The sequence below is a fragment of the Eumetopias jubatus genome, unplaced genomic scaffold (genome assembly GCF_037043125.1).
Source record: "Eumetopias jubatus isolate StellerSeaLion01/CBP00866 unplaced genomic scaffold, mEumJub1_p1.0 scaffold_2, whole genome shotgun sequence".
NCBI lineage: Eukaryota > Metazoa > Chordata > Mammalia > Carnivora > Otariidae > Eumetopias > Eumetopias jubatus.
Window position 1 is genome coordinate 200,911,665 of NW_028274808.1, and position 27,876 is coordinate 200,939,540.

General features: G+C 43.8%; 1 protein-coding gene across 4 annotated transcripts in view; it reads right to left on the minus strand.

The window, feature by feature from the left end:
- The window catches only part of FAM193A (family with sequence similarity 193 member A), a 160,315-nt gene extending 138,178 nt beyond the window's left edge, over nucleotides 1-22,137 (minus strand). For all 4 annotated transcript variants that reach the window (XM_028088200.2, XM_088021253.1, XM_088021254.1 and 1 more), the window contains exon 1: nucleotides 22,088-22,137. The gene's annotated coding sequence lies outside the window, so the exon portion shown is untranslated. The remainder of the gene's footprint in view (nucleotides 1-22,087) is intronic.
- Nucleotides 22,138-27,876: the final 5,739 nt, after the last annotated feature.

The following is a 27,876-nucleotide window of genomic DNA, read 5'->3' on the forward strand; positions in this document are numbered from 1 at the left end:
ATGACCTCAGGGTCCTGGGATCGAGCCCCGCATCGAGCTCCCTGCTCGGCGGGAAGCCTGCTTCTCCCTCTCCATCTACTGTTCCCCCTGCTTGTGCTCTCTCGCTCTGTCAAATAAATAAAATCTTTAAAATAAAATAAAATAAAATTCTGAGGAAGAATATATGAATAGGACCATCCAGAAATTTGTGACTTTGTGACCAGATTCTAGGTAATATTTCAGTCCAACTGATTAGGAAAGCACCTTTTCTTTTAGTGGAATTAGCTAAAATTATAAAGGAGAGTCACAGGACCTTGGCACCTGCTGTTCCCTCTGCCTACAACACTCTTGTCCAGATGTCTACATAGTTTTGCTCTCTCACTGCGTTTGGGTCTCTGCTCAGTGCTACCTTCTTAGGAAGGCCTTCCCTGACACCCCGCCCCCCCACTTAACCCTGGAGGCATCATGCCCACAACAACCTACTTCATCGCTCACCATCCCGCCACTTCATCTAATTTACTGTCTCTTCCCATTAAAGGGGGAAGGGGACTCTTCATGTGCTCTGTTTGTTGATACATCCTCAGTGCCAAGAACAACTCCTGACACAGACTAGATGCTCTAAATATAGGATGAGGGAAGACAGACCTCAGGTGTGCCTTTGACTGAATCTTCCCCACAGCTCTCAAGAGCATTTCAGGATGTTAAACACCAAACCTCTCATTATTAAAACTGACAAATAACACTAAGCTCATATCTGCACATTTTGTTTAAATAAGACTGAATAAACCTAACTTTGGGCTGCTTTTGTATTACTGCTAAATAAAAATCAGGTTTTAGAAAGTTATAGTCCACCCACTATTAGCAACAAAATTTCTATTACAATTTCTAAGCTCCACACTTGAGTTTCTAATCAGTTGGCTCTTCACAAGAGTCTGGATGACTAAGCCCATGAGTGTTTCAATAAATAACTAGGACAATATTGAAACAAACTGTGTTTAACTCCCAGAGTGACCTAAAGACTTAATTCTACCCACTCATGAGTTTCTATGCCACAAGAAAAGGGAGGACAATGATCTTCCACACTCCAGAATCAACTAAATCTGGAACTGACTTTTTATACAAGAAATGTATCCAACCCATTACCTCCTAAGACCTAAGTCCCAATTCTCCAAATAACCACCCTTGCTTTTTCACAGTAGCACCCCTCTTGTTTTTCCCTTACTGTGGTAGCTATACCCAGTAATACCCATACCTCGCTGTGGGAAATGCTGGCCTAGAATGTTTCACTATGCCTTTTAATTTAGTATGTTTGAACATCTGGACTAAATTAGCTAGAATCTGTCTAAATTCACATGATAGAAAATTTCTACACTTCAGGGGCGCCTGGGTGGCTCAGTCGTTAAGCGTCTGCCTTCGGCTTAGGTCACGATCCCAGGGTCCTGGGATCGAGCCCCGCATCGGGCTCCCTGCTCAGCGGGAAGCCTGCTTCTCCATCCCCCACTCCCCCTGCTTGTGTTCCCTCTCTCGCTGTGTCTCTGTCAAATAAATAAATTAAAAAAAAAATTTCTACACTTCAAATGTGATAATGAAATTTTTAGACAACTTTTAAAAATTCCTAATTCTCCATCTCATTTGATTCATTCAACAAACACTTATTGGCTATGAACAAGGTGCTTTGCCTTAAAATCTCTCTGCATTCAATAAACTACCAATCTAGTAAAAGGCAATAAATGCATAGGTAAATACAAACGTGTTTAGTGTCATCAGAGGTAACTGCTGTCGCCGGGAGATCAGGGTGAGCTGAATGGAGAGAGCAGCAACAAGCCAGGCCCCAAATAACGGAGAACAGTAGGGTGCTCAGGAAGCAGAACTGGAAGGAAGGGATGGGGGGTGCGTTAAAAGACAAGGATGTGGGAGAAAAAGCCTTCCTGGAAAGCAAAGGCGGGGAGCCAAGGTCCAGATGTGACGTATGAGAAAGTACAAGGTAATGGGAGAAAGAGGAGGGGACCCAGCTGGAGAGAGGTCCTGCTTGCAAAGCGGGTGGACTCCTCCAGAAGGACTCCCAGTCAGGAAGACCTGAGGCACACCACCCCCAACCACATTACAGACTGGATGTCCAGACATGGCACAAGAACATGGCTTTGGGGTCATCCTACATCTCTTACCAGTAATGCAGAAGGCATTCAGATGCAGTTGATGAATATAATTTACGTACAATTAAAAAAAAAACCCACAAGGGGCGCCTGGGTGGCTCAGTTGGTCAAGCACTCAACTCTTGGTTTCGGTTCGTCAAGATCTCAGGGCCGTGGGATCGAGCCCCACGTGGGGCTCTGTGCTCAGCGCAGAGTCTGCTTGTCCCTCTCCCTCTGCTCCTGCTCTCTCTCTCTCTCCATCTGACTCTAAAGTGAATGAATTAAAAATCTTTAGGGCGCCTGGGTGGCTCTGTTGGTTGGGCATCTGCCTTCGGCTCAGGTCATGATCCCAGAGTCCTCCGATGGAGTCCCACATCGGGCTCCCAGCTCAGCGGGGAGCCTGCTTCTCCCTCTGATCCTCTCCCCTCTCATGCTGTTTCTCTCTCTCTCTAATAAATAAATAAAATCTTTAAAAATAAATAAAAATCTTTTAAAAATTACACAAATCAAAAAAACATACAATAACATAAAAATGAAATCATGTTTTCGCATACTTTTTTTATTAACAATACTGAAAAACTTTTTTTTTTAAGAGAGGGAGGGGGGATGGGGGGAAGAAAGAATTTTAAGTAGGCTCCATGCCCAGCACAGAGTCCAACAAAGGGCTTGATCTCACAACCCTGATATCGTGACATGAGACAAAATGAAATCAAGAGTTGGACGCTTAACTGACCGAGACACCTAGGTGCCCCAGAAAAACTTTTTACAACAAAGAATCATGAGAAAAAAATTTAAGGAGACCAGTGTAATTGAATGTACTTTATTTTTCAAAATCTTGGTATAATATTTTGTGTTAAAACCAAATCTTTGGAACACTATAAATTCAATTACATAGAAAGCTGGTTTTACTGGCAGCCTTTACTGAAAAAGGTCCCTCTCGTATTTAAATACGCACAGATCTAAATGGAAGAAATATATCATTTACACTTACTAAATCATGCTGATCGATTTTCAATCCCATCAATCAATTACACAAAGATTTTTACTGAAATTCGGCTAGTCAATTTTTATCTTCCTCATAGAGTTCTTTGTTTTTACACAAATCAGAAGGTATCACATTTTTACATTTTTAATAAGTTCAAAAAGAAACTTTACAGGGGGTGTGGGAGGAATGGGGTGGCTGGGTGACAGACACTGGGGAGGGTATGTGCTATGGTGGGCGCTGTGAATTGTGCAAGACTGTTGAATCACGGATCTGTACTTCTGAAACAAATAATGCAACATATGTTAAGAAAAAAGAAAAAGAAGAAGATGGCAGGAGGGGAAGAATGAAGGGGAGTAAATCGGAGGGGGAGACGAACCATGAGAGACGATGGACTCTGAAAAACAAACTGAGGGTTCTAGAGGGGAGGGGGGTGGGGGGATGGGTTAGCCTGGTGGTGGGTATTAAAGAGGGCACATTCTGCGTGGAGCACTGGGTGTTATGCACAAACAATGAATCATGGAACACTACATCAAAAAACTAATGATGTAATGTATGGTGATTAACATAACAATAAAAAATTTTTAAAAACTTTACAAAAAGCTTATAGACAGTATAAAAATTTCATTTCCCAGTTTAAGTGTGCAGTAAGATGACTACTTACATTATTCTTAGCAACAAAACAAAACAGAACAAGACACTGTGGCGACAACTCTAAACATCCATTTTCAAGATGCTCTCTACAGCAAGAGCTTCTTTCAAAAAGCAATTTTCTACTCATTGTTAAAATGTCACCTTTACCTTGAGGGGGCAGATTAAGTGTTTATTTTCTCAAAAATACTGAATTTGCTAGGTAGCTTTCTACTGGAAGCCACTTATTATTTACAGAAAAGATCAGCAAATTTAGACCAGTCGTCTTTGTGTAAAAGAAAAACACTCAATTCACCTTCAGAATAGGCAGTGCTTTTAATTTTGCCACAAGATAACCAGATCTTGCCAAGTACCTTCATAGTCATTCCCCATCTCATTACAAAACACTGTAAAGATTTACTACTTTTGTAAAGGGCTCAGGCTGATCCCATATATGACTCTGGCTTCAATTTGTTGCTATAAGAACTTATGCATCATGTGGTGAGTAAATTTCACATGTGGTGTTCTTTCTGCCATCCTACTCTATCCAAGCATATTTTTTTTAATATAAATTACAGTGGCTTCTCCATCACTGGTTATTCTAATTTTTCTGCAAACTCTGTTAATTGAAGAAATCATTTCAGGGCACCTGAGTGGCTCAGTTGTTAGGCGTCTGCCTTGGGCTCAGGTCATGATCCCGGGGTCCTGGGATGGAGCCCCACATCGGGCTCCCTGCTCAGCGGGAAGCCTGCTTCTCCCTCCCCCACTGCCTGCTGCTCTGCCTACTTGTGCGCTCTCTCTCTGTATCAAATAGTCTTAAAAAAAGAAGAAAAGAAATCATTTCAGAATATATATGCCCCAGGATATTCAGTCTCTATCTCTCTCACACACACACAGTACCCAATCTGAATCTACAAAAAGCCTAACCTGAAATCTGTTTAGAAGCATGTTTCCATTATCCCAGAATAAACCCCTCCATGTGATGTTTATCATAATTTATTCTAATAATTTAATTTTTCAAATCTTCTGCAATCCTTTCTGTGAATACTCCAAAAGTATTTGCTGACAAAGTAATCTACTTACTTTGGTACCATCTTGCTTCCCATGAACTATTTCACCCTTTTTGCCTACCCACTCCCCCCTTGCTGGAAGAGCAGGCTTCTCCCAATGGTATGTGGCTAGTTCGCCTCTGAGTGTTAGGTAGGCGTGGCAGATGCTGCAGACTGGCTTGACCAACCCCACAGCGGAGTGCTTTAACTTTTGTTCTGGAAGTTATTCTTGGAAGCCCAGCCTAGAGACCTGTTCCACCGGAACTTTCCATAATGTTGTATGCTCCTAATTCTCCATCTTAAATGTCTGTCTGTGCAAATTAGCTAGAGCTGCTTATGCAACTAACCTTTTAGACATGTAAAACCTCAGGAGGAGTTCATCCTTAAGCTTAATGAAATTTTATAAAGTACTAGACTGAGTAACCCATAACTTGAAACACTGCTACAAAATGTACAGCTGTTTCTCACTTGGTTTGTAAATGTTTTGCTGACTATAAAGGCTCGCTACTTTCCTTCCCTAACATCTCAAGGCAAGATAAACCACTTTGGACGTGGCTCGTCACTAGTAACGTCACATTTCACATAATCTTTGATAGACGGTTCTCAGCTCTGCTTACATCATTCTCCTAAGTTCATCACGTGGCTAATAAAAAGCCTATGCAGGAAGCAGTAGTGGTGTTTCTGCCAGCAATTTCCTGATTGTTCCATATGCTTTCATCATTGGCATTGTCTTCAATCCAGGGTTTCTTTGAAGACTATGTATTTTGTGAGGGCCAGTTTAATTAAAATTAGCAGAATTCATGAATGTAGTTAATGAGCGCTTCTTCAACACACTGTAAGTGAACAAACTTCCTCTCTTGCCTCAGGATACCTCAGCAATCATGCAAGACTAATGACTCTGAAATACATAGCAAGTGAGGGTGCCGATCTCAATCCACGTAACAAATGTTTGTAAAGCATAACGTCTTACTGGAAAATACAAGGACTGACACGTTCTTCCCGCAGCACCACTACTCCCATGTGTGCCTCTCAAGTACACCTCACTTTAGAGACCCCTGCAGTAGGCAATGGGTACTCTCTGAAAATGTGTGACCAAAGGACTGATAATCATAGAATCATAAAGTTGGAAAAGATCTTCAAGATTACCTAGCACTGTCCTACTGACAGATAAGAAACTGTCCAATGCACAACCACATATAGCTAGCATGAGATCTTTAGACAAAAACTTATTTTGAGGGGTGCATGGCTGGCTCAGTCGGTGGAGCTTGTGACTCTTGATCTCAGGGCTGAGTTCAAGCCCCACATTGGGTCTAGAGATTACTTAAAAATAAAAAATAAAAAATCTTAAAAAAAAAACTTACTCTGATTAATTAGCTAGCAGATAAACCACTATGCTATTTTGTAATGTAAAGAGAAGAGTTCAGTCTAAACATGGATAGGCTGAGTTCACTTGTCAGAAATGAGGCAAGAAAGGCCTCAGCCAACCACTCTAGTAACCAAGTACAACCGTAATGTTAGAGACGCGCTGACCAGCACTGGAGTTACTATTATCAGAAATCTCTACCAACATATGCTAAAATTACCAAGTGTAAGAATGAACTCGAAAGAAAGAACTGGATGTAGACTCACCTGCATCAAGGTGAGTATTGTAAATGGAGGAAAATAAGAGAGTGCGACCAAAGCCAGGGTAAGGAGGAGAACCAGGACAGTGCCCTTTAAAGGCAAAAATGGGTGCCTGGGTGGCTCAGTCGGTTAAGCGTCTGACTCGATTTCATTTCACCTCAGGTCACGATCAGGGTTGTGAGATCGAGCCCTGCGTTGGGCTCTGCACTGGGTGTGGGGCCTGCTTAAGATTCTCTCTCTCCTTCTGCCCTTCCCTCCTCCCCCACCCCCTTGCATGCTCTCTCTCTCTCTCTCAAAATAAAAGAAAAATAAGGCAAAAGAGAGTTCCAGAAAGGTGCACATAAGAACAAATGCAACAAGCTCAAAGGACAGAACTCCAGAATCTGGTCACAGTATGATCACTTAATGACCCCTGGGAAAGCTGCTTCAAGTGGTAGACGGGTAAGGAAGTAAAACAGGAACTGAAGATGAAGAAAGTAGAAGGAACCAACATTAACCAGTATTATTAACCAGTATTTTCAAGTTATTTAGTGGCAACAGGTAGGACAAGGTCAGATAGAAAGGTACCTGAAGTGGTTAAGCAAGGTCAAGAGAAGGACTGAGGGGGAAGGGAAGACAGGAAATTCAAATCTGGATGCTAAGGAAACTAACCCAATAAAGGATGAAAGATTCCAGATCCAGGAGAGAAAGAACAGAAGTTTTAAAGAGACCTTAAGGTAATGTACTCACATAAATTCTGCACTGAGTTTCCATGGGTTAACAGACTCACTGAAATTTATCAGTTAAGAACCCCAGGAATAGGGAGTTCAGTCATTAAGTGTCTTCCTTCAGCTCGGGTCATGATACCCGGGTCCTGGGATCGAGCCCCGCATTGGGCTCCCCGCTCGGCGGGAAGCCTGCTTCCCCCTCTGCCTGCCGCTCCCCCTGCTTGTGTTTCTCTCTGTGTCAAATAAATAAATAAAATCTTAAAAAAAAAAAAAAGAACCCCAGGAATATAAAATTAGCTTTGAAAAAAAGGACAATGCTTTCTTCCAAATTTGAAGACAAAGAAGACAACAGATTTCAGAAAAAAAGGGAAAGAGGGAAGAATTGCAGGAGTTCACATCAACTAGACTGGATCCCAGAGCAACATTTTCTGTGTACTATGTGCCGAGTAAGCCACAGACCTTGGTTTAGAAGAAAATGTCCCAATGAGTTAGGGATTACACTCCAGTCTCAGTGCCATGGCCGAGCTGAGGACAGACACCAAAGGAACCGGGAAGGGCAGCAACAGCCTGGCCTAGGACGATGCAGGCACACTTCCCACAGGGACAGCCCATGACCTCTTCTGAGAGGGAAACAGCAGTTAACCAGGCAAAGAAGGGAGAGAAACAGTGTGCAAAGGCGCAGAGGCGAGGACAGGGCCCACTCACACCGTGCAGGCCGCGTCACACAGGCAGAACGGTGTGACTGCTACAGGGTCAGACACAGGTGGCGACAGCAGCAGGACAACACAGTGGAAGGAAGTGAAGAGCAAGAATAAGAACCTCTCCATTCGACCAGAGCGTTGGTCAGCCAAGGCCTGGAAGAGCAAGTGAAGGTGTCCCCAAAGGAAAGCGAGGACTTCCAAGTGCCCAGATTTATGTGTCAAAAGGGTGGAGGAGGTTGTACAAAGGACACTCAAAAAGACTGGCTTACAGAAAGGGATGAGAGTAAGGCGACAAGAATAGCAGGGGGTTTGTATCTTGGGTGCTCACCGATAAGTGATAAATGTCACCAGGAGATGCAAGAGGGGAGACCGATGAGGACAATTAAAGGGATTTTCCAAACTCAATTCTTTGGGCCCCGGCTTCCTCAGCTAGCAAATACCGTCTCAGCAAAAAGCATGTGTTCTGTTGTTTTCCCGTATAGTTCTAAAGTTCTATGAGTCTATGATTTGCCAACCCTAGCATTCCAACTGGAATACTGGTGTGGGCATCTGCAAATGTGCAAAACATAAAAAGAACAGTTCACCTCGCAGTTTGTGGACAGGCATTTAATTGTAATGACTGGTTGACAGATCCAACCTTCCTATTAGTCTTTTTTCAAACTGAGATACAACCAACCCATTATTCTTTTAAAGGAGAAGAATATTGACAGCAGCTACAATTTAAGCCAATTAATAAGTGATGTTGTTTCTCATGCCTTTAAAAACAGAAGGCAACCACAATATTATAAGCATAGTTAAGAATTCATTTCTGGGATTTCTTTATCTAAAGCAACCAAACAGCTTTGCAAGGGGCTGGTGCCTCCCTTCTCTAAGCTGTCCTAGTTCCTGACTAGCGATGCACCTGCACTGACAGGCCCTCACCTTCAGCAGCCTCTAAAGAGGAGGCTAACCTCTCGGCAGGCACTTGTAGAGAACATTTACCCTGCTGGGCTACTTTCACCAGTGGAATAATTGCCGAGCATTAAGAAAAAAAAGAAAAGAATTAGAAAAAGAGAAAAAAAAGTCATTGTAACAAACTAAACAATTTCCCTGAATTTTGGTATTAATGTAAAATTACTACCATATTTTAAACATATATATTAATTAGCTTTTTGTAGAACTTCAGGAAAATAAAAATCTCCCCATCCCATATATGAGGCACCTAAAAATAATTAAAAGTTAAAATTCAGGGCCACTAATTGCAATGTGGTGTCCTAAATTAGGTTTTGGAATAAAAATAGAATATTAGTGAAAAAACTGGTGAAATCAAAATAAAGTCTATAGTTAATATTGTACCAATTTTAATGTCTTGGTTTTAACAAATATACCAAAGTTATATAAGATGTCAACATTAGAAAAAGTTGGCTGAAGGGAATATGGAAACTATACTAACTCAGCAACTTTTCTCCAAGTCTAAAATTATTCTAAAATAAAAAGTTTAGGGGCCCCTGGGTGGCTCAGTTGGTTAAGCATCTGCCTTCAGCTCAGGTCATGACCCTGTACAGGGTCCTGGGATGGAGCCCTGCATTGGGCTCCCTGCTCAGCGGGGAGTCTGCTTCTCCCTCTCCCTCTGCCAATCCCCACTGCTCATGCTCTCTTTCTCACACACACACTCTCTCTCAAATAAATAATCTTTAAAAAATAAAAATATTTTAAAAATATTTATTTTATTAAAGCTTATTAAAAAAAAATCCAGGGCTGGGGTGCCTGAGTGGCACAGTTGGTTAAGCGTCTGATTCTTGGCTTCACCTCAGGGTGGTGGGACTGAGCCCCAAGTTGGGCTTGTGCTTTGCGCAGAGTCTGCCTAAGATCCTCTCTCCCTCTGCCCCCCCAATTCTCTCTCTTAAATAAATCTTTTTTTTTAAGATTTTATTTATTTATCTGAGAGAGAGAGAACACGAGAGGAGAGAGGATCAGAGGCAGAAGCAGACTCCCCGCTGAGCAGGGAGCCCGATGTGGGACTCGATCCTGGGACTCCAGGATCATGACCTGAGCCGAAGGCAGTCGCTTAACCAACTGAGCCACCCAGGCGCCCCTCAAATAAATAAATCTTAAAAAAAAAAAAAAAAGTCCTAGGCCATAAGAAGTTAAATTCCCAATTTCTCACTCAGTTTCACAATGTAACTAGTACCGTACTCAGAATATTTAAGAGTAAAATGTCAGGGCTCCTGTTAGCTCAGTCAGTAGAGCAAGCAACTCTTGATTTCAGGGTTCAAGCCCCATGCTGGGTGTAGAGATTACTTAAAAATAAAATCTTAAAAAAGAGGGAGAGAGAAAGAGAAATGTCCTTTGCATTCTATGAATATATGTGGAAGAAAAGTCAATTTCCACAGGAAATGTGATAATTCAGTGCCACATACATCATTGGAATTACTCTAAGATAGTTTAGAAACTAAAACTGATTTCTACAGTAAAAATATAAATAAATACATGTTTTGTAGTCCCATGAGATACAAATTATTTGATCCCAACTCATACTGGTTATAGTCTCTCTAAAGACAGCTTGTGTCTCCATGCTAGTGTATTCCAGCAAGTGAGTTCAGAAAGCCTACTGGGTCAAAAGAGTCAAATAAAGAAAGCTATACAATGCACAGAAGCAACTCATACTAGCACCAAATATATATTCAACTAGTAATTAGGCCAGGAAAAAAAGGCCTCAAGTTAATAACTATATTTCACATGTACATTATAATTAAAGGTAAAAACATGAATATAAATAATGAAAATTAATCAAGCAACTATTTGTAAAAAGCACACTTCAAATATAATTATATAGGTAAGTTAAAATTAAAGAAATAGAAAAGATATACCATGCAAGTATTAATGAAAAGAAAGCTAGAGTGACTATGTTAGTATCAGATAAAGTAGACTTAAGAGCCAAGAAAACCATTAGGGATTAGAGGAACATAATTTAAATGACAAAAGGGCCATTTCACCAAGAAGACATAACAATCCTAAACATATATGCACCAAATGACAGAGTTTCAAAATACATGAAGCAAAAATGAAACAAACTCTAAGGAGAAATCAAGAAATCTACAGTTTTAGCTGATTTCAACAATACTCTTTCGGCAACTAAGTACCAGTAAACAAAAAATCTGCAAGAATATAAAAGAATTAAAAAAATCATCACTGACTGGATCCAAATGACATTCAGAGAACACTCTACTCAATAATAGAATATATACGTTTTATGTGCATAAGTAATATTCACCAAGATAGACCATAAAACTTTAAAAATTTTTTTAAGAATTAAAATCATACAAAGCATGTTTTCTGATTATATTGGAATAAGACTAGAACTCAGGAACAGAACGATAACAGGAAATTAACCAACATACTTCTAAATAACCTGTGAGTCAAAGAGGAAATTCAAGAAAAATTAGAAAATATTCTAAATTGAATTAAAATGAAAGTACAAAATACTAAAATTTGTGAGATATAGCAAAAGCACAGCTTATAGGGAATTTTATAGCACTAAATATATACGTTAGAGAAAAAAAATGGTCTCAAATCAATAATCTAAGCTTCTATCTTAAGGAATTAAAGAAAGAAAAATTGAAATAAGCCCAAAGCAAGGAATAAAGCAGAGGAAAAAAAAAAGATCAAAATCAAAAACAGAAAAATAGGGGGGGAAAATCAATAAAACAAAAATCTGGTTCTTCAAAAAGATTAAAAACTTGAGGAACTGTACAGCCACTCTGGAAAACAGTATGGAGGTTCCTCAAAAAGTTAAAAGCTACGCTATGACCCAACAATTACACTAGTAGGTATTTACCCAAAGGATACAAACATAGTGATCCAAAGGGGCATGTGCACGCCAATGTTTATAGCAGCAAAGTCCTCAATAGCCCAACTATGGAAAGAGCCCAGATGTCCATCGACAGATGAATGGATAAAGATGTGGTGTACACACACACACACACACACACACTGGAATACAACACAGCAACCAAAAGAAAAAGAAATCTTACCATTTGCAACGATGTGGATGGAATTAGAAGGTATTATGCTAAGCGAAGTAAGTCAATCAGAAAACAATTATCATATGATTTCACTCATATGTGGAATTTAAGAAACAAAACAGAGGATCATAGAGGAAGGGAGGGAAAAATAAAATAAGATGAAATCAGAGAGAGAGACAAACCATAAGAGACACTGAACTCCAGGAAATAAACTGAGGGTTGCTGGAGGGAAGGTGGGTGGGGGATGGGGTAAATGGGTGATGGGCATTAAGGAGGGCATGTGATGTAATGAACACTGAGTGTTATATATAACTGATGAATCACTGAACTCTACCTCTGAAACTAATAACCTACTAAATGTTAATTAATTGAACTAAAATAAAATAAAAAACACTTGAGGAACCTCTAGCCAAGACTGGCTGGAGGGTGCCTGGGTGGCTCAGTTGGTTAAGCGACTGCCTTCGGCTCAGGTCATGATCCTGGAGTCCTGGGATCGAGTCCCGCATCGGGCTCCCTGCTCAGCGGGGAGTCTGCTTCTCCCTCTGACCCTCTTCCCTCTTGTGCTCTCTATCTCTCATTCTCGCTCTCTCAAATAAATAAATAAAATCTTTAAAAAAAAAAGAAGACTGGCTGGAAAAAAAAAAGAATTATCAATATCAAGAATGAAGGGGGGGGCGCCTGGGTGGCTCAGTTGGTTAGGCGACTGCCTTCGGCTCAGATCATGATCCTGGAGTCCTGGGATCGAGTCCCGCATCGGGCTCCCTGCTCAGCAGGGAGTCTGCTTCTCCCTCTGACCTTCCCCCCTCTCATGTACTCTCTATCTCTCATTCTCTCTCTCAAATAAATAAAATCTTAAAAAAAAAAAAGAATGAAAGAGGGGACATCACTGCAGAACCCCACAAACATATTACAGATTATATTACAATACTACAGACAACTCTACACACTTAAATTCAACAACTTAGATAAAATGGGCCAATTCTTTGACAGTACACACTACAACAGAGAGAAAGGAATAATTCCTAAGTAACTTAATGAGGCCAACATTATACTGATACCAAAACCAGGCAAAGACAACAGTATAAGAAAACCACTGACAGGGGCGCCTGTGTGGTTCAGTTGGTTTAGCGACTGCCTTTGGCTCAGGTCATGATCCTGGGGTCCCAGGATCGAGTCCCACGTTGGTCTCCCTGCTGGGCAGGGAGTCTGCTTCTCCCTCTGACCCTCCCCCCTCTTATGCTCTCTCTCTCTCATTCCCTCTCTCAAATAAATAAAATCTTTAAAAAGAAAAAGAAAAAGAAAACCACTGACATATATTTCATGAAAACAAATGCAATAAAGCCCAACAAAATATTTCTAAACTGAATCCAGCAACTAAAAAAGAGTGATATACCATGACGAAGCATGGTGTATTCCAGGAATGCAAAGCTGGTTCAATATTCAAAAATTAATGATGTGATCTACCACATTAACAGTCTAATGAGGAAAAACAAGATGATCATACTTGATTCAAAAAAGTACTTGATAAAATCCAACATTCATTAATTAAACTCTCAGCAAACTAGAAGTAGAAAGGAATTTCCTCCTCCTAATAATGGGCATCTACAAAAATCTACAGCAGACATACTTTACAGTGAAATACTGAATGCTTTCACCCTAAAATTGGGAACAAGGAAATTGTACTACAAGTCCTAGCCAGTGCAATGAAGGAAAAGAAAGAAAAGGCATACAGAATGGAAATCAAGAAAAAAAATCACTACTCATGATTTTTTGACACCATGACTGTCTACACAAAAAAATCCCAATTAATCCACCCCAAAACTCCCAGAATATGATTTTAGCTAGATCAAAGGATTTTACCTTATCAAAGGTAAACACACAAAATTTAATTACATTTCTATATACTAGTAATAAATGAAACCAAAATTTTTCAAAAACATTTACAAAAGTTGACAAAAATAAAATACTTATATATAAATCTAACAAAGCATTACAGAATCCATGTGCTGAAAACTACAAAACCCCAATGAAAGAAGTCAAACACAAATTGAATGTCAATTATATCTCAATAAAAAAAAAAAATCAAAGATCACCAAACAGTGGCACTTGGGTGGCTCAGTTGTTAAGCGTCTGCCTTCAGCTCGGGTCATGATCCCAGGGTCCTGGGATGGAGCCCCGCATCAGGCTTCCTGCTCAGTGGGAAGCCTGCTTCTCCCTCTCCCACTCCCCCTGCTTGTGTTCCCTCTCTCGCTGTGTCTCTCTCTGTCAAATAAATAAATAAAAATCTTTAAAAAAAAAAAAAAAAAAGATCACCAAATAGAGATGCATACTATGTTCCCAAATTGGAAGACTCAACATAGTAAATGTGTCAATTCTCCACCAAACTGATCTATAGATTTAGGACTATTCCATTCAAATCCCAAGATTATTTGTATATATAGGCAAGCTGATTCTAAAATATATGGAAAAGCAAAACAAATAAATAGCCAAAACGCTTTTTTTCTTTAAAGTTGGATAATTTCTGGGGCACCTGGGTGGCTCAGTCATTAAGCATCTGCCTTCAGCTCAGGTCATGATCCCAGGGTCCTGGGATCAAGTCCTACATTGGGCTCCCTGCTCCGCGGGAAGCCTGCTTCTCCCTCTCCCACTCCCCCTGCTTGTGTTCCTTCTCTCGCTGTCTCTCTCTGACAAGTAAATAAATTCTTTAAAAAAAATAAAGTTGGAGAGTTTCTTTAAAGAAATCACTTTGCTCAATTTTAAGCCTTGAAGTCATTAAGACATGTGATATAGGCAATGAAACAGACCTATAAATCAATGGAACAGAATAGAGAATACAGAAATAACCCACTCAAATAAGGTCAACTAACTTCTGACAAAGGTGAAAAGTCAATTCAATGGAGAAAGATTATCCTTTCAACAAATGGATTTGGAAAAACCTGATATCCATGTGGGGGGAAAAAAAAATCCCCACCTGAATCTGATACCTTATATAAAATTAACTCAAAAAGAATCAGAGATCTAAATGTAAAACTATGAAACTTCTAGAAGAAAACATAGGGGAAAAAATCTTTATAACCTGAAGTTTTATAAAACAAAGAGTTCTTAGATGACACCAAAAACTTTGATTCATAAAAGAAAAAACTGGTAAGCTGAATTTCATCAAAATTAAAATTTTTTTCTTTGAAAAAAGTTAGTAGAATAAAAACACACAAGTTACAGACTGTAAGAAAATGTTTGCAAATTACATATCCGTCAGAGGACTCCTATCGAAAATTATAAACAACTCTCAAACTCAAAAAGAAAATAACTCGATTGAAAATAGGCAAACTCTGAATAAATACTTCACCCAAGAGGATACAAGAACAGCAAACACATGAAAAGTGTTCAATATCAGTAGTCATTAGGGAAATGCAAATTAAAACCACACCACACCTATTAAAATGCTTAAAATAAAAACTGACAATATCAAGTGCTAGCAAGGATGCAGTTGGTGGGAAGTCAAAAACGTAAAGCCACTCTGAAAAATAGTTTGGCAGTTTCTTATAATATTACCATATGACCCAGTGCCCACTCCTTAGAAAAGTGAAAATTTACTTCCATATAAAAACCTGTACACAAGTGTTTATAGCAGCTGTATTCACTTTCACCAAAACCTGGAAAGAACCTCAATGTCCACCATTGGGAAAATGGATAAACTGTGGTATATCCATACAATGGAATACTACTCAGCAGTAAAAAGGAACAACACAGATGAGTCTCAAAGTTATTATGCATGCTGAGTGAAATAAACCAGTGTGAAAAAGTTACATACTGTATGATTCCATTTAAATGACTTCTCCAAAAGATAAAATCATAGTAACAAAGTACTGGCTGCCAAGAGTTTAGGGGTGGGAGAGAGTGTGATCGCACAGGGATTGCATGAGGGAGATTTTGTGGGTAATAAAACTGTTCTGTATCCTGATGGTGGTAGTGGATACATTAATCTATATATGTGTTAAATCCAAAGGCCTGTACATTTTAAAATATCAATTCCACTACATGTTAATTTTTTAATTAGTATAAAACAAAACCACTTAGAAAAACTGCCTGGCAGTATCTACTAAAGTCAAACTACATGTATACTTAGGAATTCCACTCCAGATATATATGGATATATACTCGACTGAAATGATTACTCATGTCCACCAAAAGACATGTACAGGAATGTGCATATCAGCCATAAAATAAAATAACCTATATATATGTCCATCAATATCAGAATGAGTAATCTGTGGTATATTCACACAATGGAAAACTGCATGCCATCAAAGAGAATGATAAATTGCTACCTCAACAACATGGCTGCACCTCAATGTTGAGCCAAAGAGCACTGGCAGAGTATTTTCACATGAAATTCAAATATAGGCAAAATGCACAAGAACAGTGGCAGGGCTGACTGCAAAGGGGAACAAGGGAGCATTCTAGGATACTGGGAATATTCTATCTTTTTTATATCTTGATATATTGGTTACGTGGGTGTACACATACATAAAATACTGAATCACAGAGGTGCTCTTTGCAGCTTCACCAAACTGTTAATCTTAGTTAAATCACATAAGGTTCTAGATCTTTATCTGACATACTTCCTCAGGTCACTAAGGCAAACGTGAACTAGAACGTTATGACTGAACCTCACTTCATCACGGCAGCGATTTCTGCAACACACCCAATGTACCCCAAAATCCATTAACTATATCACCTAACTATAGATATACTGTAGGATAGCCTTTAAACATTACTGTCATCTCCTTCTTACCACCTTTTCATCAATGAAAAGGATTTACGTTATTACAAATGCCCCCTACACTACAACAGGTTTCTCTGACTTTACAACTTTAATGTCGCTGCTTTAAAATGTACTTTGATCCCTACCCCCAAATGGCTTCCTTTTATAAATCTCTAACAGCATTTCAAAAATAGCTCTAAAATTCCCTTTTGAGCTATGAGTGTAAACTATATGTAATTTGATATTCCAACAGCTAGTGACATGGGTCAATTTCCATAATAGAGGAATTCTGGTTTTTGTAAATAATATGTGCATGACTGAATTTTGCACACCTATTCAGAAAACAGAATTCTGTTGGTGTAAATATTATTATATATAATACCTAAATGTTTAACTGTTAAAAGGTGGAAAAAGCCAAAATCAGTTTAATTTGGGAAAAAAAAAATGTGGGGCATCTGGGTGGCTCAGTCGGATAAGCATCTGCCTTCAGCTCAGGTCATGATCTCCAGGTCCTGGGATCGAGCCCAGCATCCGGCCCCTTGCTCAGTGGGGAATCTGCTTCTTCCTCTCCCTCTGCCTCTCCCCAACCTCCCCCCCACTTGTGTGCGCACGCCCTCTCTCGCTCAAATAAATAAAATCTTAAAAAAGAAAAAAAAAATGTTAGTAATACCAGGTTGTAAAAATACCATTCACCTTTTTGCTCCTCAAGTAACGCTCATTTTAGAAAAGTCTTAAAGCTTGAGGCATGTGCATAAAGGAAAAAAGAAAGCCATCAGACTTTCCACCACAAAATATTTTGATGCATATCCTATCAGACTTTCCTATGCAAATATATATGCACACAGATATTTTACAAAAGTGGGTCTGTACTACAAACGTTTTCTATTTTGTAAGCTTCCTTCTTAATACATCATGAACGTTATGAAAATTACATTTAAAATAGAAATGCAGGGGGCGGGGATGCCTGGGTGGCTCAGTCAGTTAAGCATCTACCTTCAGCTCAGGTCATGATCCCAAGGAGGCTGCTTCTCCCCCTGCTTCCACTCTCTCTCTCTCTCTCTCTCTCTCTCTCTCTCTCTCTCTGACAAATGAACAAATAAAATCTTTTAAAAAAAGAAAAAAAGAAATGCAGGGGCGCCTGGGTGGCTCAGTCGGATAAGCATCTCCCTTTGGCTCAGGTCATGATCCCAGGGTCCTGGGGATCCAGCCCCGCATCGGGCTCCCAGCTGAGCAGGGAGCCTGACATGGGGCTCCATCCCATGGAGGAGGAATCTGCTTTTCCCTTTCCCTCTGCCTCTCCACCCACCCTCTGCCCCAGGCTTGTGCTGTCTCTTGCTCTCTCTCTCTCAAATAAATAAGTAAAATCTTTAAAAAGATAAAATAGAATACAAATGCAAGGGGTGCCTGTGTGGCTCAGTCAGTTAAGAGTCTGCCTTTGGCTCAGGTCATGATCCCAGCGTCCTGGGATGGAGCCCCATGTCAGGCTCCCTGCTCAGCGGGGAGCCGCCTTCTCCCTCTCCCTCTGCCCCTCCCTGCTCATGTTCTCTCTTGCTCCCTTGCTCTCTCTCAAAAAAAAAATATTTTTTTAAAAACAGAGAAATGTGGGGCACCTGGGTGGCTCAGTCGTTAAGCGTCTGCCTTCGGCTCAGGTCATGATCCCAAGGTCCTGGGATCGAGCCCCACATCGGGCTCCCTGCTCTGTGGGAAGCCTGCTTCTCCCTCTCCTACTCCCCCTGCTTGTGTTCCCTCTCTCTCTGTGTCTCCTGTCAAATAAATAAATAAAATCTTAAAAAAAAAACAAAACAGAGAAATGCAAAATAGTAAGATATATTCACAATACCCTTCACCTACCAACTTCTCCTTTTAGGGCAAAACCTTTGTTGTTACATCAGAACAGACCACCAAACAAGGCTATTAGAATAAGGCCTTGTCCAAGATGCAGCCATGTCCACTGTTCTTAACTGTATACGGTTTTCCCATTCCACAAGTGGAAAAAGCTTGATCAATAACAAGTATCCTGTGGCAAAGTCCCTAATAAGTCCATCCCATGGGGCGCCTGCGTGGCTCAGTCATTAAGCGTCTGCCTTCGGCTCAGGTCACGATCCCAGGGTCCTGGGATCGAGCCCCGCATCTGGCTCCCTGCTCCGCGGGGAGCCTGCTTCTCCCTCTCCCACTCCCCCTGCTTGTGTTTCCTCTCTCGCTGTATCTCTCTCCGTCAAAAAAATAAATAAAATCTTTAAAAAAAAAAAAAAAAGAAGTCCACCCAGCCTCCTGGAAAATAATGACCATGTACATACATAGCACTATGTGTCACCAGGAACTGTTTAATTCTTACAATAATCCTAAAAGTAGGTGCCATATCACCATATCACACCAAGGCAGCATGAGGTTTGACACCCTGCCTAAGGGCGCAGAGCCTATCAAATCTGTATACCCATGTTTTGGTGGGCAAAAGACTCTATAAGCTAAATGACGTTTTCCTACTCACCCCTGAGCCTTTGCTTCTACGTAGAAACCACTCACACACAGACAAGCCCTTTTTGCCTGAGGAGCTGCCTTGATGAAAGTGGTCCTAGGACTAACACTCAGGGCTGTGCCCAGCACACAGGACCCCTCCTGAGAATCAAGACAGTCCTTCCACTCTTACTTCTCTCTCAGGCACCTTTTGCTCTGGTGACTCTACATAGAATGGAAAGAGGCACCCCTGGAAACAATCATAAGCTTCTCCCAGAAATGGAGGACTGGTACCCACTCCCTGTTACTTATTACACTGTTCTGGGTGCCTCTTCTGCACAAGACAAGGTTCCCCCAAAGAGTTCACCAGCTATGGGGAAACAATTCAGAGGCTTCAGAATTATGATAAGAATTTTTGTGATCAGTGTCAAGAACACTTTTAGCCCTGCCACCTGTTACCAGAAATATTTGCGAAGAGGAGCACCTCGGTGGCTCAGTTAAGCGTCTGCCTTCGGCTCAGGTCATGATCCCAGGGTCCTGGGATAGAGCCCTGCAATCGGGCTCCCTGCTCAGAGGAGAGACTGCTTCTCTCCCTCTGCCTGCTGCTCCCCCTGCTTGTGTGTGAGCGCTCTCTCTGTGTCAAATAAATAAAATCTTAAAAAAAATTTTTTTGAAAGGGGTGCCTGGGTGGCTCAGTCGTTAAGCGTCTGCCTTCGGTTCAGGTCGTGATCCCGGGGTCCTGGGATCGAGCCCCGCATCGGGCTCCCTGCTCAGTGGGAAGCCTGCTTCTCCCTCTCCCACTCCCCCTGCTTGTGTTGCCTCTCTCTCACTGTGTCTCTGTCAAATAAATAAAATCTTTTAAAAAATTTTTTTGGAAAAAAAAAATACTTGCAAAGAAATTTTAAAGTTCAAGCTATAACTTTAAAACGTTAAAATACAGTAAAAAAGAATGTTTAAGGTGCAGTCACAAATCAATGGTACACAGTAAAGTAATTCTGTGTACTACCACCACTTTATTAATGAAATGGAATAGAATGAAAAAGACAAAGGGTCGAAATATCATTTTGTAAAACTTTTGTGTAAGTGTAAGCAGGCACTATAGGTCTTAATATATCTTATTTCTTACAGGAAGTCATAGTCAAAAACCTTGATTCATAAGTTTAACAGAATACGACAGTCCTGTCAAAAATCATACTAGATGGGGGGCCTGGGTGGCTCTGTCAGTTAAGAGTCTGACTCCGGTTTCAGCTCAGCTCATGATCTCATGGGCAACAGGCTCCTGCTGGACATGGAGGCTGCTTGAAAGTCTCTCTCTCCCTCTCCCGCGTGCAAGCACTCTCCCCCTTTCACTCTCTAAAAAATAAAACAATAATAATAAAACTTGATAGATGGTTATATGAGTTTAATGCAATTAAAATAATAAACTAATAAACTAAAGGAAGATTATTTTAGCTAAATATTGCAAAGTAAATGGGATTTATTGAAACCTAAAATAATGGTACCACACACTTGTTTTTATTGACAGAAATGGTATATTGTGCACCAAGCTACAGCAAACATTATCAACATTTTTGTAAAGGATTTGCATAGGCAGACCTCCTACCCTCACCTCCCCAGCAGCAGCAAACACTGCCCTTAATTTACAGCCCAAAGAATCAAATGCCCAAACCTCATCCTTGATCCCAACCACTGTACCTGTTTCTTTCTCCAGGGTATTGGAAAGGGGCAGCCTCTGGAGGCTGAAGTCCAGGGCCGTGATCCAGGATCCCAAACAAAGGTAACAGTATCACCTAAAGAAAGCTCCAACAACTGCACTTACTCCACCACAGAGAAGGCTGGACATCCTCTAAACTGAAACTAAAGTACACATACATTACTGTATATTCACTTAACAGCAAAAACATCAGAAAGCCGTCCCATATGCAATCATTTCTCTTACCTGCTCTCACTACATACCATTCCAACACAATATTTAGAATCTTGCATAAAATAATTTTTTTAAAGATTTGTATTTATTTATTTGAGAGAGAGAGAGCACGAGCGGGGAGGAAGGGCAGAGGGAGAGGGAGAATCAGGCTCCGGATGTGGGGCTCGATCCCAGGACCCTGGGACATGACTTGAGCCGAAGGCAGACGCTTAACCGTCTGAGCCACCCAGGCGCCCCCATAGAACAATCTGTGTCATAATCTGGCACACACCAACACTCCTGATGAGGCTCTTTTCTTCACTGCAAATGTCTTTAACGTAACAGTTCTAAGCACCCAACTTTCGAAAAGTCCATTCTCACTCAGTAGCCACAGGAAGGACTGGAAACGGCTCTGTCAACTGCACACCCTCGTGCTACCATTGTGTCTTCTCAAGTGTTGTGACCAACAGCGGAACAAAGGTGCAGCAACACACAACTGGCAGATGCAGCGTGTGCGGGCTGCCTTCATAAACACACAAAAAAAGTACTTTTCAAATTCCGTAAGTTCAAACACTTAATACATGCCTGAGTAACCAGACAACCAATTACCCCTACAACTTTTCAAGAAGCTGGAGGCGAAGAGCCAGGACTCCGGAAGGCTGTCAGGTAGCTTTCCAATGACCAGATCAGAGCGGAGAAAGAAAACTTCGAGGCGGGCGCTGTTCGGTGACCACTTGCAAGGGATGGAGAAGGGAGGCACCGTGAAACAACGTCCGAAAGCACTCTCAACTACCCAGGGAAGCCCCGCTCGTCACCTGACTCATAATTATTCTGGAATTGCACAGGAGCAATTTCAAGGACGAGCTCAGCGCGGGGCGAGATGGCACCACCCCCGGGTCCGTGACAGCGACGCGCAGGTGGGCAGAGGCACAGGCAGCACCGCGCGCCGCACCCAGGAGATGCCGGCACCTGGCGCGGGCAGCCCGCCGCCCCGCGCTCGCCATCCCCGCGGGAGGGCTGTCACGGCGCAAGCCGCCCGCGGCCCCCGGCCGCCCCGGCCCCGCGCCCTCCCGTTACCCGCGCGGAACCCGGCCCCCGGCGGGAGGCCCGCCCGCGTCCGCCCGCCCACCCCGCCCCCGCCCCGTCGCCGCTTACCTCGAAGTAGCCTCCGGGGGCGGCGCCGCCCGCGCCCGCGCCCGCGCCGAGGGGCCCGTTGGCCGCCGCCGCGCCGCCCGGGGCCGCCAGGCCCGCGGCCTGGGAACCGCGCAGCGCGGCCGCCGGGCCGGCCTTGCCGCCGCCCGCGCCGCCGTTGCCCCCGCCCGAGCTGCCGCCGCCGCCCCGTTTGTTCTTCCGGCGCTTGGCCCCGCGCTTGGCGTCGGCCGGGCTCATGGCGGGCGGGCGGGCGGGGAGAGGGCGCGGAGCGGGCGCGGGGCCGCGGGCGGCGGCGGAGGGCGGGGAAGGCGGGGAGGCTGAGGCGGCGGCGGGGCGCTCCGGCCGGCCGAGGGCGGGGGGCGCTGCGCGGGGTCGCCTCCGGGCGGGGAGGGCCGGGCGGGCGGGAGCTGCGGGGAGGCCGCTGGGCGGGAGGAACGGCGAGTCCACCGGGCCCGGCGCCGCCGCTGACCAGAGTTAGAGTCCAATATGGCGGACACAAGGGGAAAGGGATCCCAGTTTACGTCGGGGGAGGGGGAAGGAGCGGCGGGGAGGGGGAGGGGTGTGGGCGCCCTCCCCCCCCCCCGCCTTACTCCGCCCTCCCGAACGCCGCTCCCCCTCTGCCTCGCCCGCCCCCTCCCGCCGTTAACGAGGGCCGGCGCGCAGGGCACGCCGGGAGTTGGAGTCCATGCGCCCGCGTCCCAGCTGAAGCACACGGCGGGATGACCACGATTCCCGTCAGGCCGCGCGCAGCCGATCGCCCGGGCGCCGCGAGAGGCTGGGCCGGAGTGGGCGGGGGGGGAGCGGGCTGAGTCGGTGACGACACCGGCGCTCTCCGCACCGCCCGGCCACGCCCGCGTCGCTCAGCCTTCTGGGAGTTGTAGTTGGGCGGAAGGGCCAGGACGGCGCGAGGCTCCGTCGCCCGCAGTGGACGAACTACAGGACTGGAGGCGAGGAGTTCCGCCTCATTGACAGGCACGCACACGCCCCGGCACCCTGCGGCCCGCCCCCCGCCCCCTGAGGGCCGCAGGCCGGCCCGGCCCCCGGGATGCACCGGGCCGGCAGCCGGACCCTAGCCCGCCGGGGGTGGCCCGGTGACCTTGGTCGGGCTCTGGGTTCGAATGCGCCTCCTCCACTTGCGGGCTGTGACCTTGGGCCGGTCCCCTAGCTCGAGTCCAGGTGACTCGCTGGGCACAAGAACAACCTGCCTCGTGGGCTTGGGTGGGGTTTCGGAGGGCGCCGGGCCTGGCGGTGCGCGGGGCTCCTGCCCCGAGAGAACGGCCGCCGTCTGGCCGGGGTCCGCCCCGGGCGATGGAACAGCCTGCGCAGAGCAGTCGTGGCTGCGCCAGGACCCGCACACCTGTCGGTTAGCCTAGAAGCCCTGGGCCTGCAGGCGCCCTTCCCGAGCCCGCCCTCTCCCTGCACCCGCGTTTAGCCGCCGCCCGGCGCTCCTGGTGCCTTGCGACCCGGATCCTGTATGGTCCCGACATTTCTCACGACCTCGCGTTTACCCACCTCCCGGGCCTTCCCGTGCTCTCTGCCCCACGGGGCCTCAGACGCTCGGGTCAGAAATCTGAGCTCTCCGCCTGGACCTCTCCTCCCTGGGCCGCCTTGCCCATCATCGGCCAGCCCCAGGTACAGTTCTGCCCTTAGGACAAAAGGGGTCCCTTGCCGAGGCCCTGCGTTCCCGAGCGTCCCTCTTATCACAGTCCCCGAGACACCAAAGACATCTTTTCTCCTCTGGTTCTATGGGTGGTTACAGGGCCGAGATACCATTAGCTGTGGGCCTGTCCATAGCTCATTGCCGACCCTCACCTTTGCCCCCGCTGAAGCCACAGCCTTCTCATCCTCTGACCCATTCTTCATGACAAAACCAGAATGAGCTATGATCAAATCAACCCTCTGCTTAAAGGCCTTCAGGAACTCTACTTGTCAGCAGAATAAAGGCCCCTCACCCCTCCCAGAGGGTTTTGGATGACCCTGCCCTGCAGATCGTGGTTGAGAGAGTGGGTGGGGGGCGCCTGCCTGGCACTCCCCCAGGTAGGCAAAGTCTTGGGCTGCTTCCCACCCCGCAGGGGCTGGGTCAGACACTCCTTTCTCCCACAGCACCTGTGCTTTCCCTCGTTCTAGCACATTGACACTGAATTGGGATTCCTGGTATTCACCACTAACCCGAGAGGTCTTAGAGGACTGGGAGGGCATGGGAGTGCCTGCCTCATGCATCTCTGAATCCCAGCTCCTGCTAAGCAAGGGCTGGGCACATACCAATCTAGAATTTGCTGGATGAATGGGTGACATAATAATCACCATTTATCAAGTAATTATGTACCAGCCACTCTGCCTGCTGCTGTATCATCTCATCTAATTCACATAACCACTCTTGAGATAGGCACCATTAGTCTATATTATGGATGAGAAACTGAAGTTCATAGATGTTAAGGGATTTGCCCAAAGTCATCCTGACAGATGTGGGGCCCAGATTCCAACTCAGGTGTGGCTCTGGTGTGACTTTTGGGTTCTGGCTGGGCACAGGGGGATACAATTGGGAGTTCGTCTGAGGACCTGGGACAGGGGAAGCCTCTGTGAAGAAATGAACTAAGCCAGAGCCAGTCATTCACAGAAGAAAGGACTTTCAGCAATGCAAGACTCTGCAGCACAGAAAAGCTCCACATGTCCCAGGAAACTACAAAAGCCACTGGTTAGAGCAAGTGAAAATGGCAGAAGCTGCGGGTTTTATTCTAAATGCAGCTGGGAGCCATGGAAGGTTCTGAACAGAGTATCAGGGTAGGATGTATATTTTTGAGAGAACTGTGGCTGTCGTGTGGAGAATGGAGGTCAGGGGAGCAAGTCCAGGACACTCGCGACAACCTTGTAGGGAATGGAGAGGGTGCTTCTGGCAAACGAGTGATGAAGTTTCATTAGCTCCCCCATAAGAAGTTAAGGGACAAAAATTAAATACTAAGGCAAAAGATTTTGTCTGGTATGGCTGAGCTTTGGAGGGCCACAAACCATTGTAACATTTAAAATTTGTTTCTCACCCTAAGAATCCATTTTCACCCCTTTGAGGGATGTATTCGCATCCTCCGGAGAAATAGAACCAGTGTGTGTGTGTGTGTGTGTGTGTGTGTGTGTGTGTGTGTGTGTGTGTGTGTGTGTGTGTGTGTGTGTGTGTAAAAGAGAGACTGAGATTGTGTGTGTGTAAAAGAGACTGAGATTGTGTGTGTGTGTGTGTGTGTGTGTGTGTGTGTGTAAAAGAGAGAGAGACTGAGATTGATTTATTATAAGGAATTGGATCACACAATGATGGAGGATGGCAAGTCCTGAAATCTGCAGGCAGCAAGCTGGGGACCCTGTTCAAGTCCAAAGGCCTGAGAACCAAGAGGGCCAATGGTGTCACTCTAGTGCAAAAGCCAGGAGGCTGGAGACCCAGGAAAAGCTGATGTTTCAGTTTGAGTCCCAAGGTAGGAAAAAAACAATGATCCAGCTCAGAGGTCCTTGGGCAGGAGTTCCATCTTTTCCTTCTACTCAGGCCCTTTTGTTCTATTCAGGACTTTAACTGATTGGATGACTCCCGTTGACGTTGAAGAGGGCAATTGCTTTACTCAGTTTACTGATCCAAGTGTTAATCTCATCCAGAATCATGTGTGACCAGATGTCTGGACACCCTATAGCCCAGGCAGGTGGACACATGAAATTAACCACCACAAGGGAGAATGTAGGACGTAAAAGTCAGAAAGGGTCTTGTTTATTCGTAGAAGTAAGAGCACTCAGTCCAGCAGGAGCGTGAGTGGTCACAGGGAGGTGTGCGCAGTGACCTTGGAGAGGACTGACGCTTGGAGATGGCCCCTCAGAGCACTCATGAGCCTGGAAGTCTCTCAGAACTGACTGGCAGGGAAAGGCAGCATATGTTGGATATTTTTTGTAAAAGTACAGTTTATTACTTCCATAATGCAGTAAATATTGTTGACAAGCTTTGAATATGTACTAAAAACACAGGACAACTTTTAACAAAAAGATAAGTTAATTATCTCACAACTCATTACCAGTAAACATTACATAAAAATGAATCATTACCTAGAAAGCCTTTCCTAATTTCTGGCTTTATTAAGTCTGCAGCAAGAACAGTTGGACACGCTGTGCTCAGGCCACTCCTTGCCCCAAGCAGAACCACAGCCTTTTGAACCCAAGCAGGGCACAGGGAATTCTCTGCAGAAACTTAACAATGTGAGAATGGATATGAACGTACTATTGTTTGGGGAGCCCAAAGAATTAGGCAGTTCTTGATGCCCACCCAAAATTGAAGCCTGTAGGTCAGTAAGCTCTACCCATGTAGATCTCCTAATCAGCTTTTACATGTCACTTGGAAACATGAGAAATAGTCAAGGATCACCAGTCATTTAAGAAATGGCTCAAGGCCAGATACAAGAAATGTGTGGCAAGGGGGCAGGCAAAGAAAGTGTTAATAGAAATAATGAAAAAAATTTCAAAAAGCTGCTAATAGCCTAAAAGATGTTTAAGAAAGAAGTCCCCAAAACTAAAAATATAGTCAAAATTGTCAAATTCAGCAGAAGGGTTGCAAGATAAAGTTCAGGAAATTATCAAGAAAGTAGAACAGAAAAAGACACAAAATCAGAGAGAAATGAGAGACATTCAAATCAGGAGGTCCAACAACTTTCTAAGAGTTCTAGGGAAAAAAAGTGGAGAGAAATAACTTTTGGGGACACCTGGGTGGCTCAGTCGGTTGAGTGTCTGGCTTCTACTCAGGTCATGATCCCAGGGTCCTGGGATCGAGTCCTGCATCAGGCTTCTTGCTCAGTGGGGAGCCTGCTTCTCCCTCTGCCTGATGCTTCCCCTTGCTTGTGCTCTCTCTCTCTCACTCTGACAAATAAATAAAAATCTTTAAAGAAGTAACTTTTGAAAGAAATAATACAACTTATCAGAAATAAGGACTTGAGTGTCCAGATTGAAAGAGTCCACCCAAAGATGGTGACTAATTGTAGGAAAACCAGATATAAACAAAACAGTCTAAAACATAAAGAAAAAATGGAAACCACATTAAAAAAAGCAGGGAAATGCATCTCACTAAACGTCTTAGCAGTAACAACATTCAATTCTATTTAGATAGTGGAGCATGGAAAATTCCAAAAGAAATTCTGAAAGAAAATTACATATAATGTAGAATTGCATAGTCCGACAACAATTTTGGACATTCAAACTATATTTTTTCAGGTAGACTGTAACAGCAACAACAAACCCTAAAGTACCAGTATAGGCATCCCTGGGGGTTTGGTTCCAGACAATTGCAGAATGACCCTAGTAATGTGAGTCACATAAATCTCTGGTTTCCCAGCACATGTAAGAGTTGTGTTTGCACAACCCCATTGTCTGTTAGGTGTGCAATAGCGTTTTGTATACAACAAAACGCACATAACTAAAAAACGCTTTATTGCTAAAAAATGCTAACGATCATCTGAGCTTTCAGTGAGTTGTAATCACTGATCACAGATCCCTATAACAAATACAATAATGGAAAAATTTGAAATATTGAACTACCAAAATGTGACAGAGACACAAACTGAGCAAATGTTGAAAAAATGGTGCCAATAGACTTGACACAGTTTTGCTGCAGACCGTTAATTTGTAAACAGTGCAACATATGTGAGGCTCAATAAAGCAAAGCACCATAAAATAAGGTATGCCCCTGGGTCTATTTCCCACATACACCTGAGACTGTTAAGTATCTCTCTTCCCTCTTATAACTGACATGTGACCTCAAAGGTCACCCAGTCTTGACA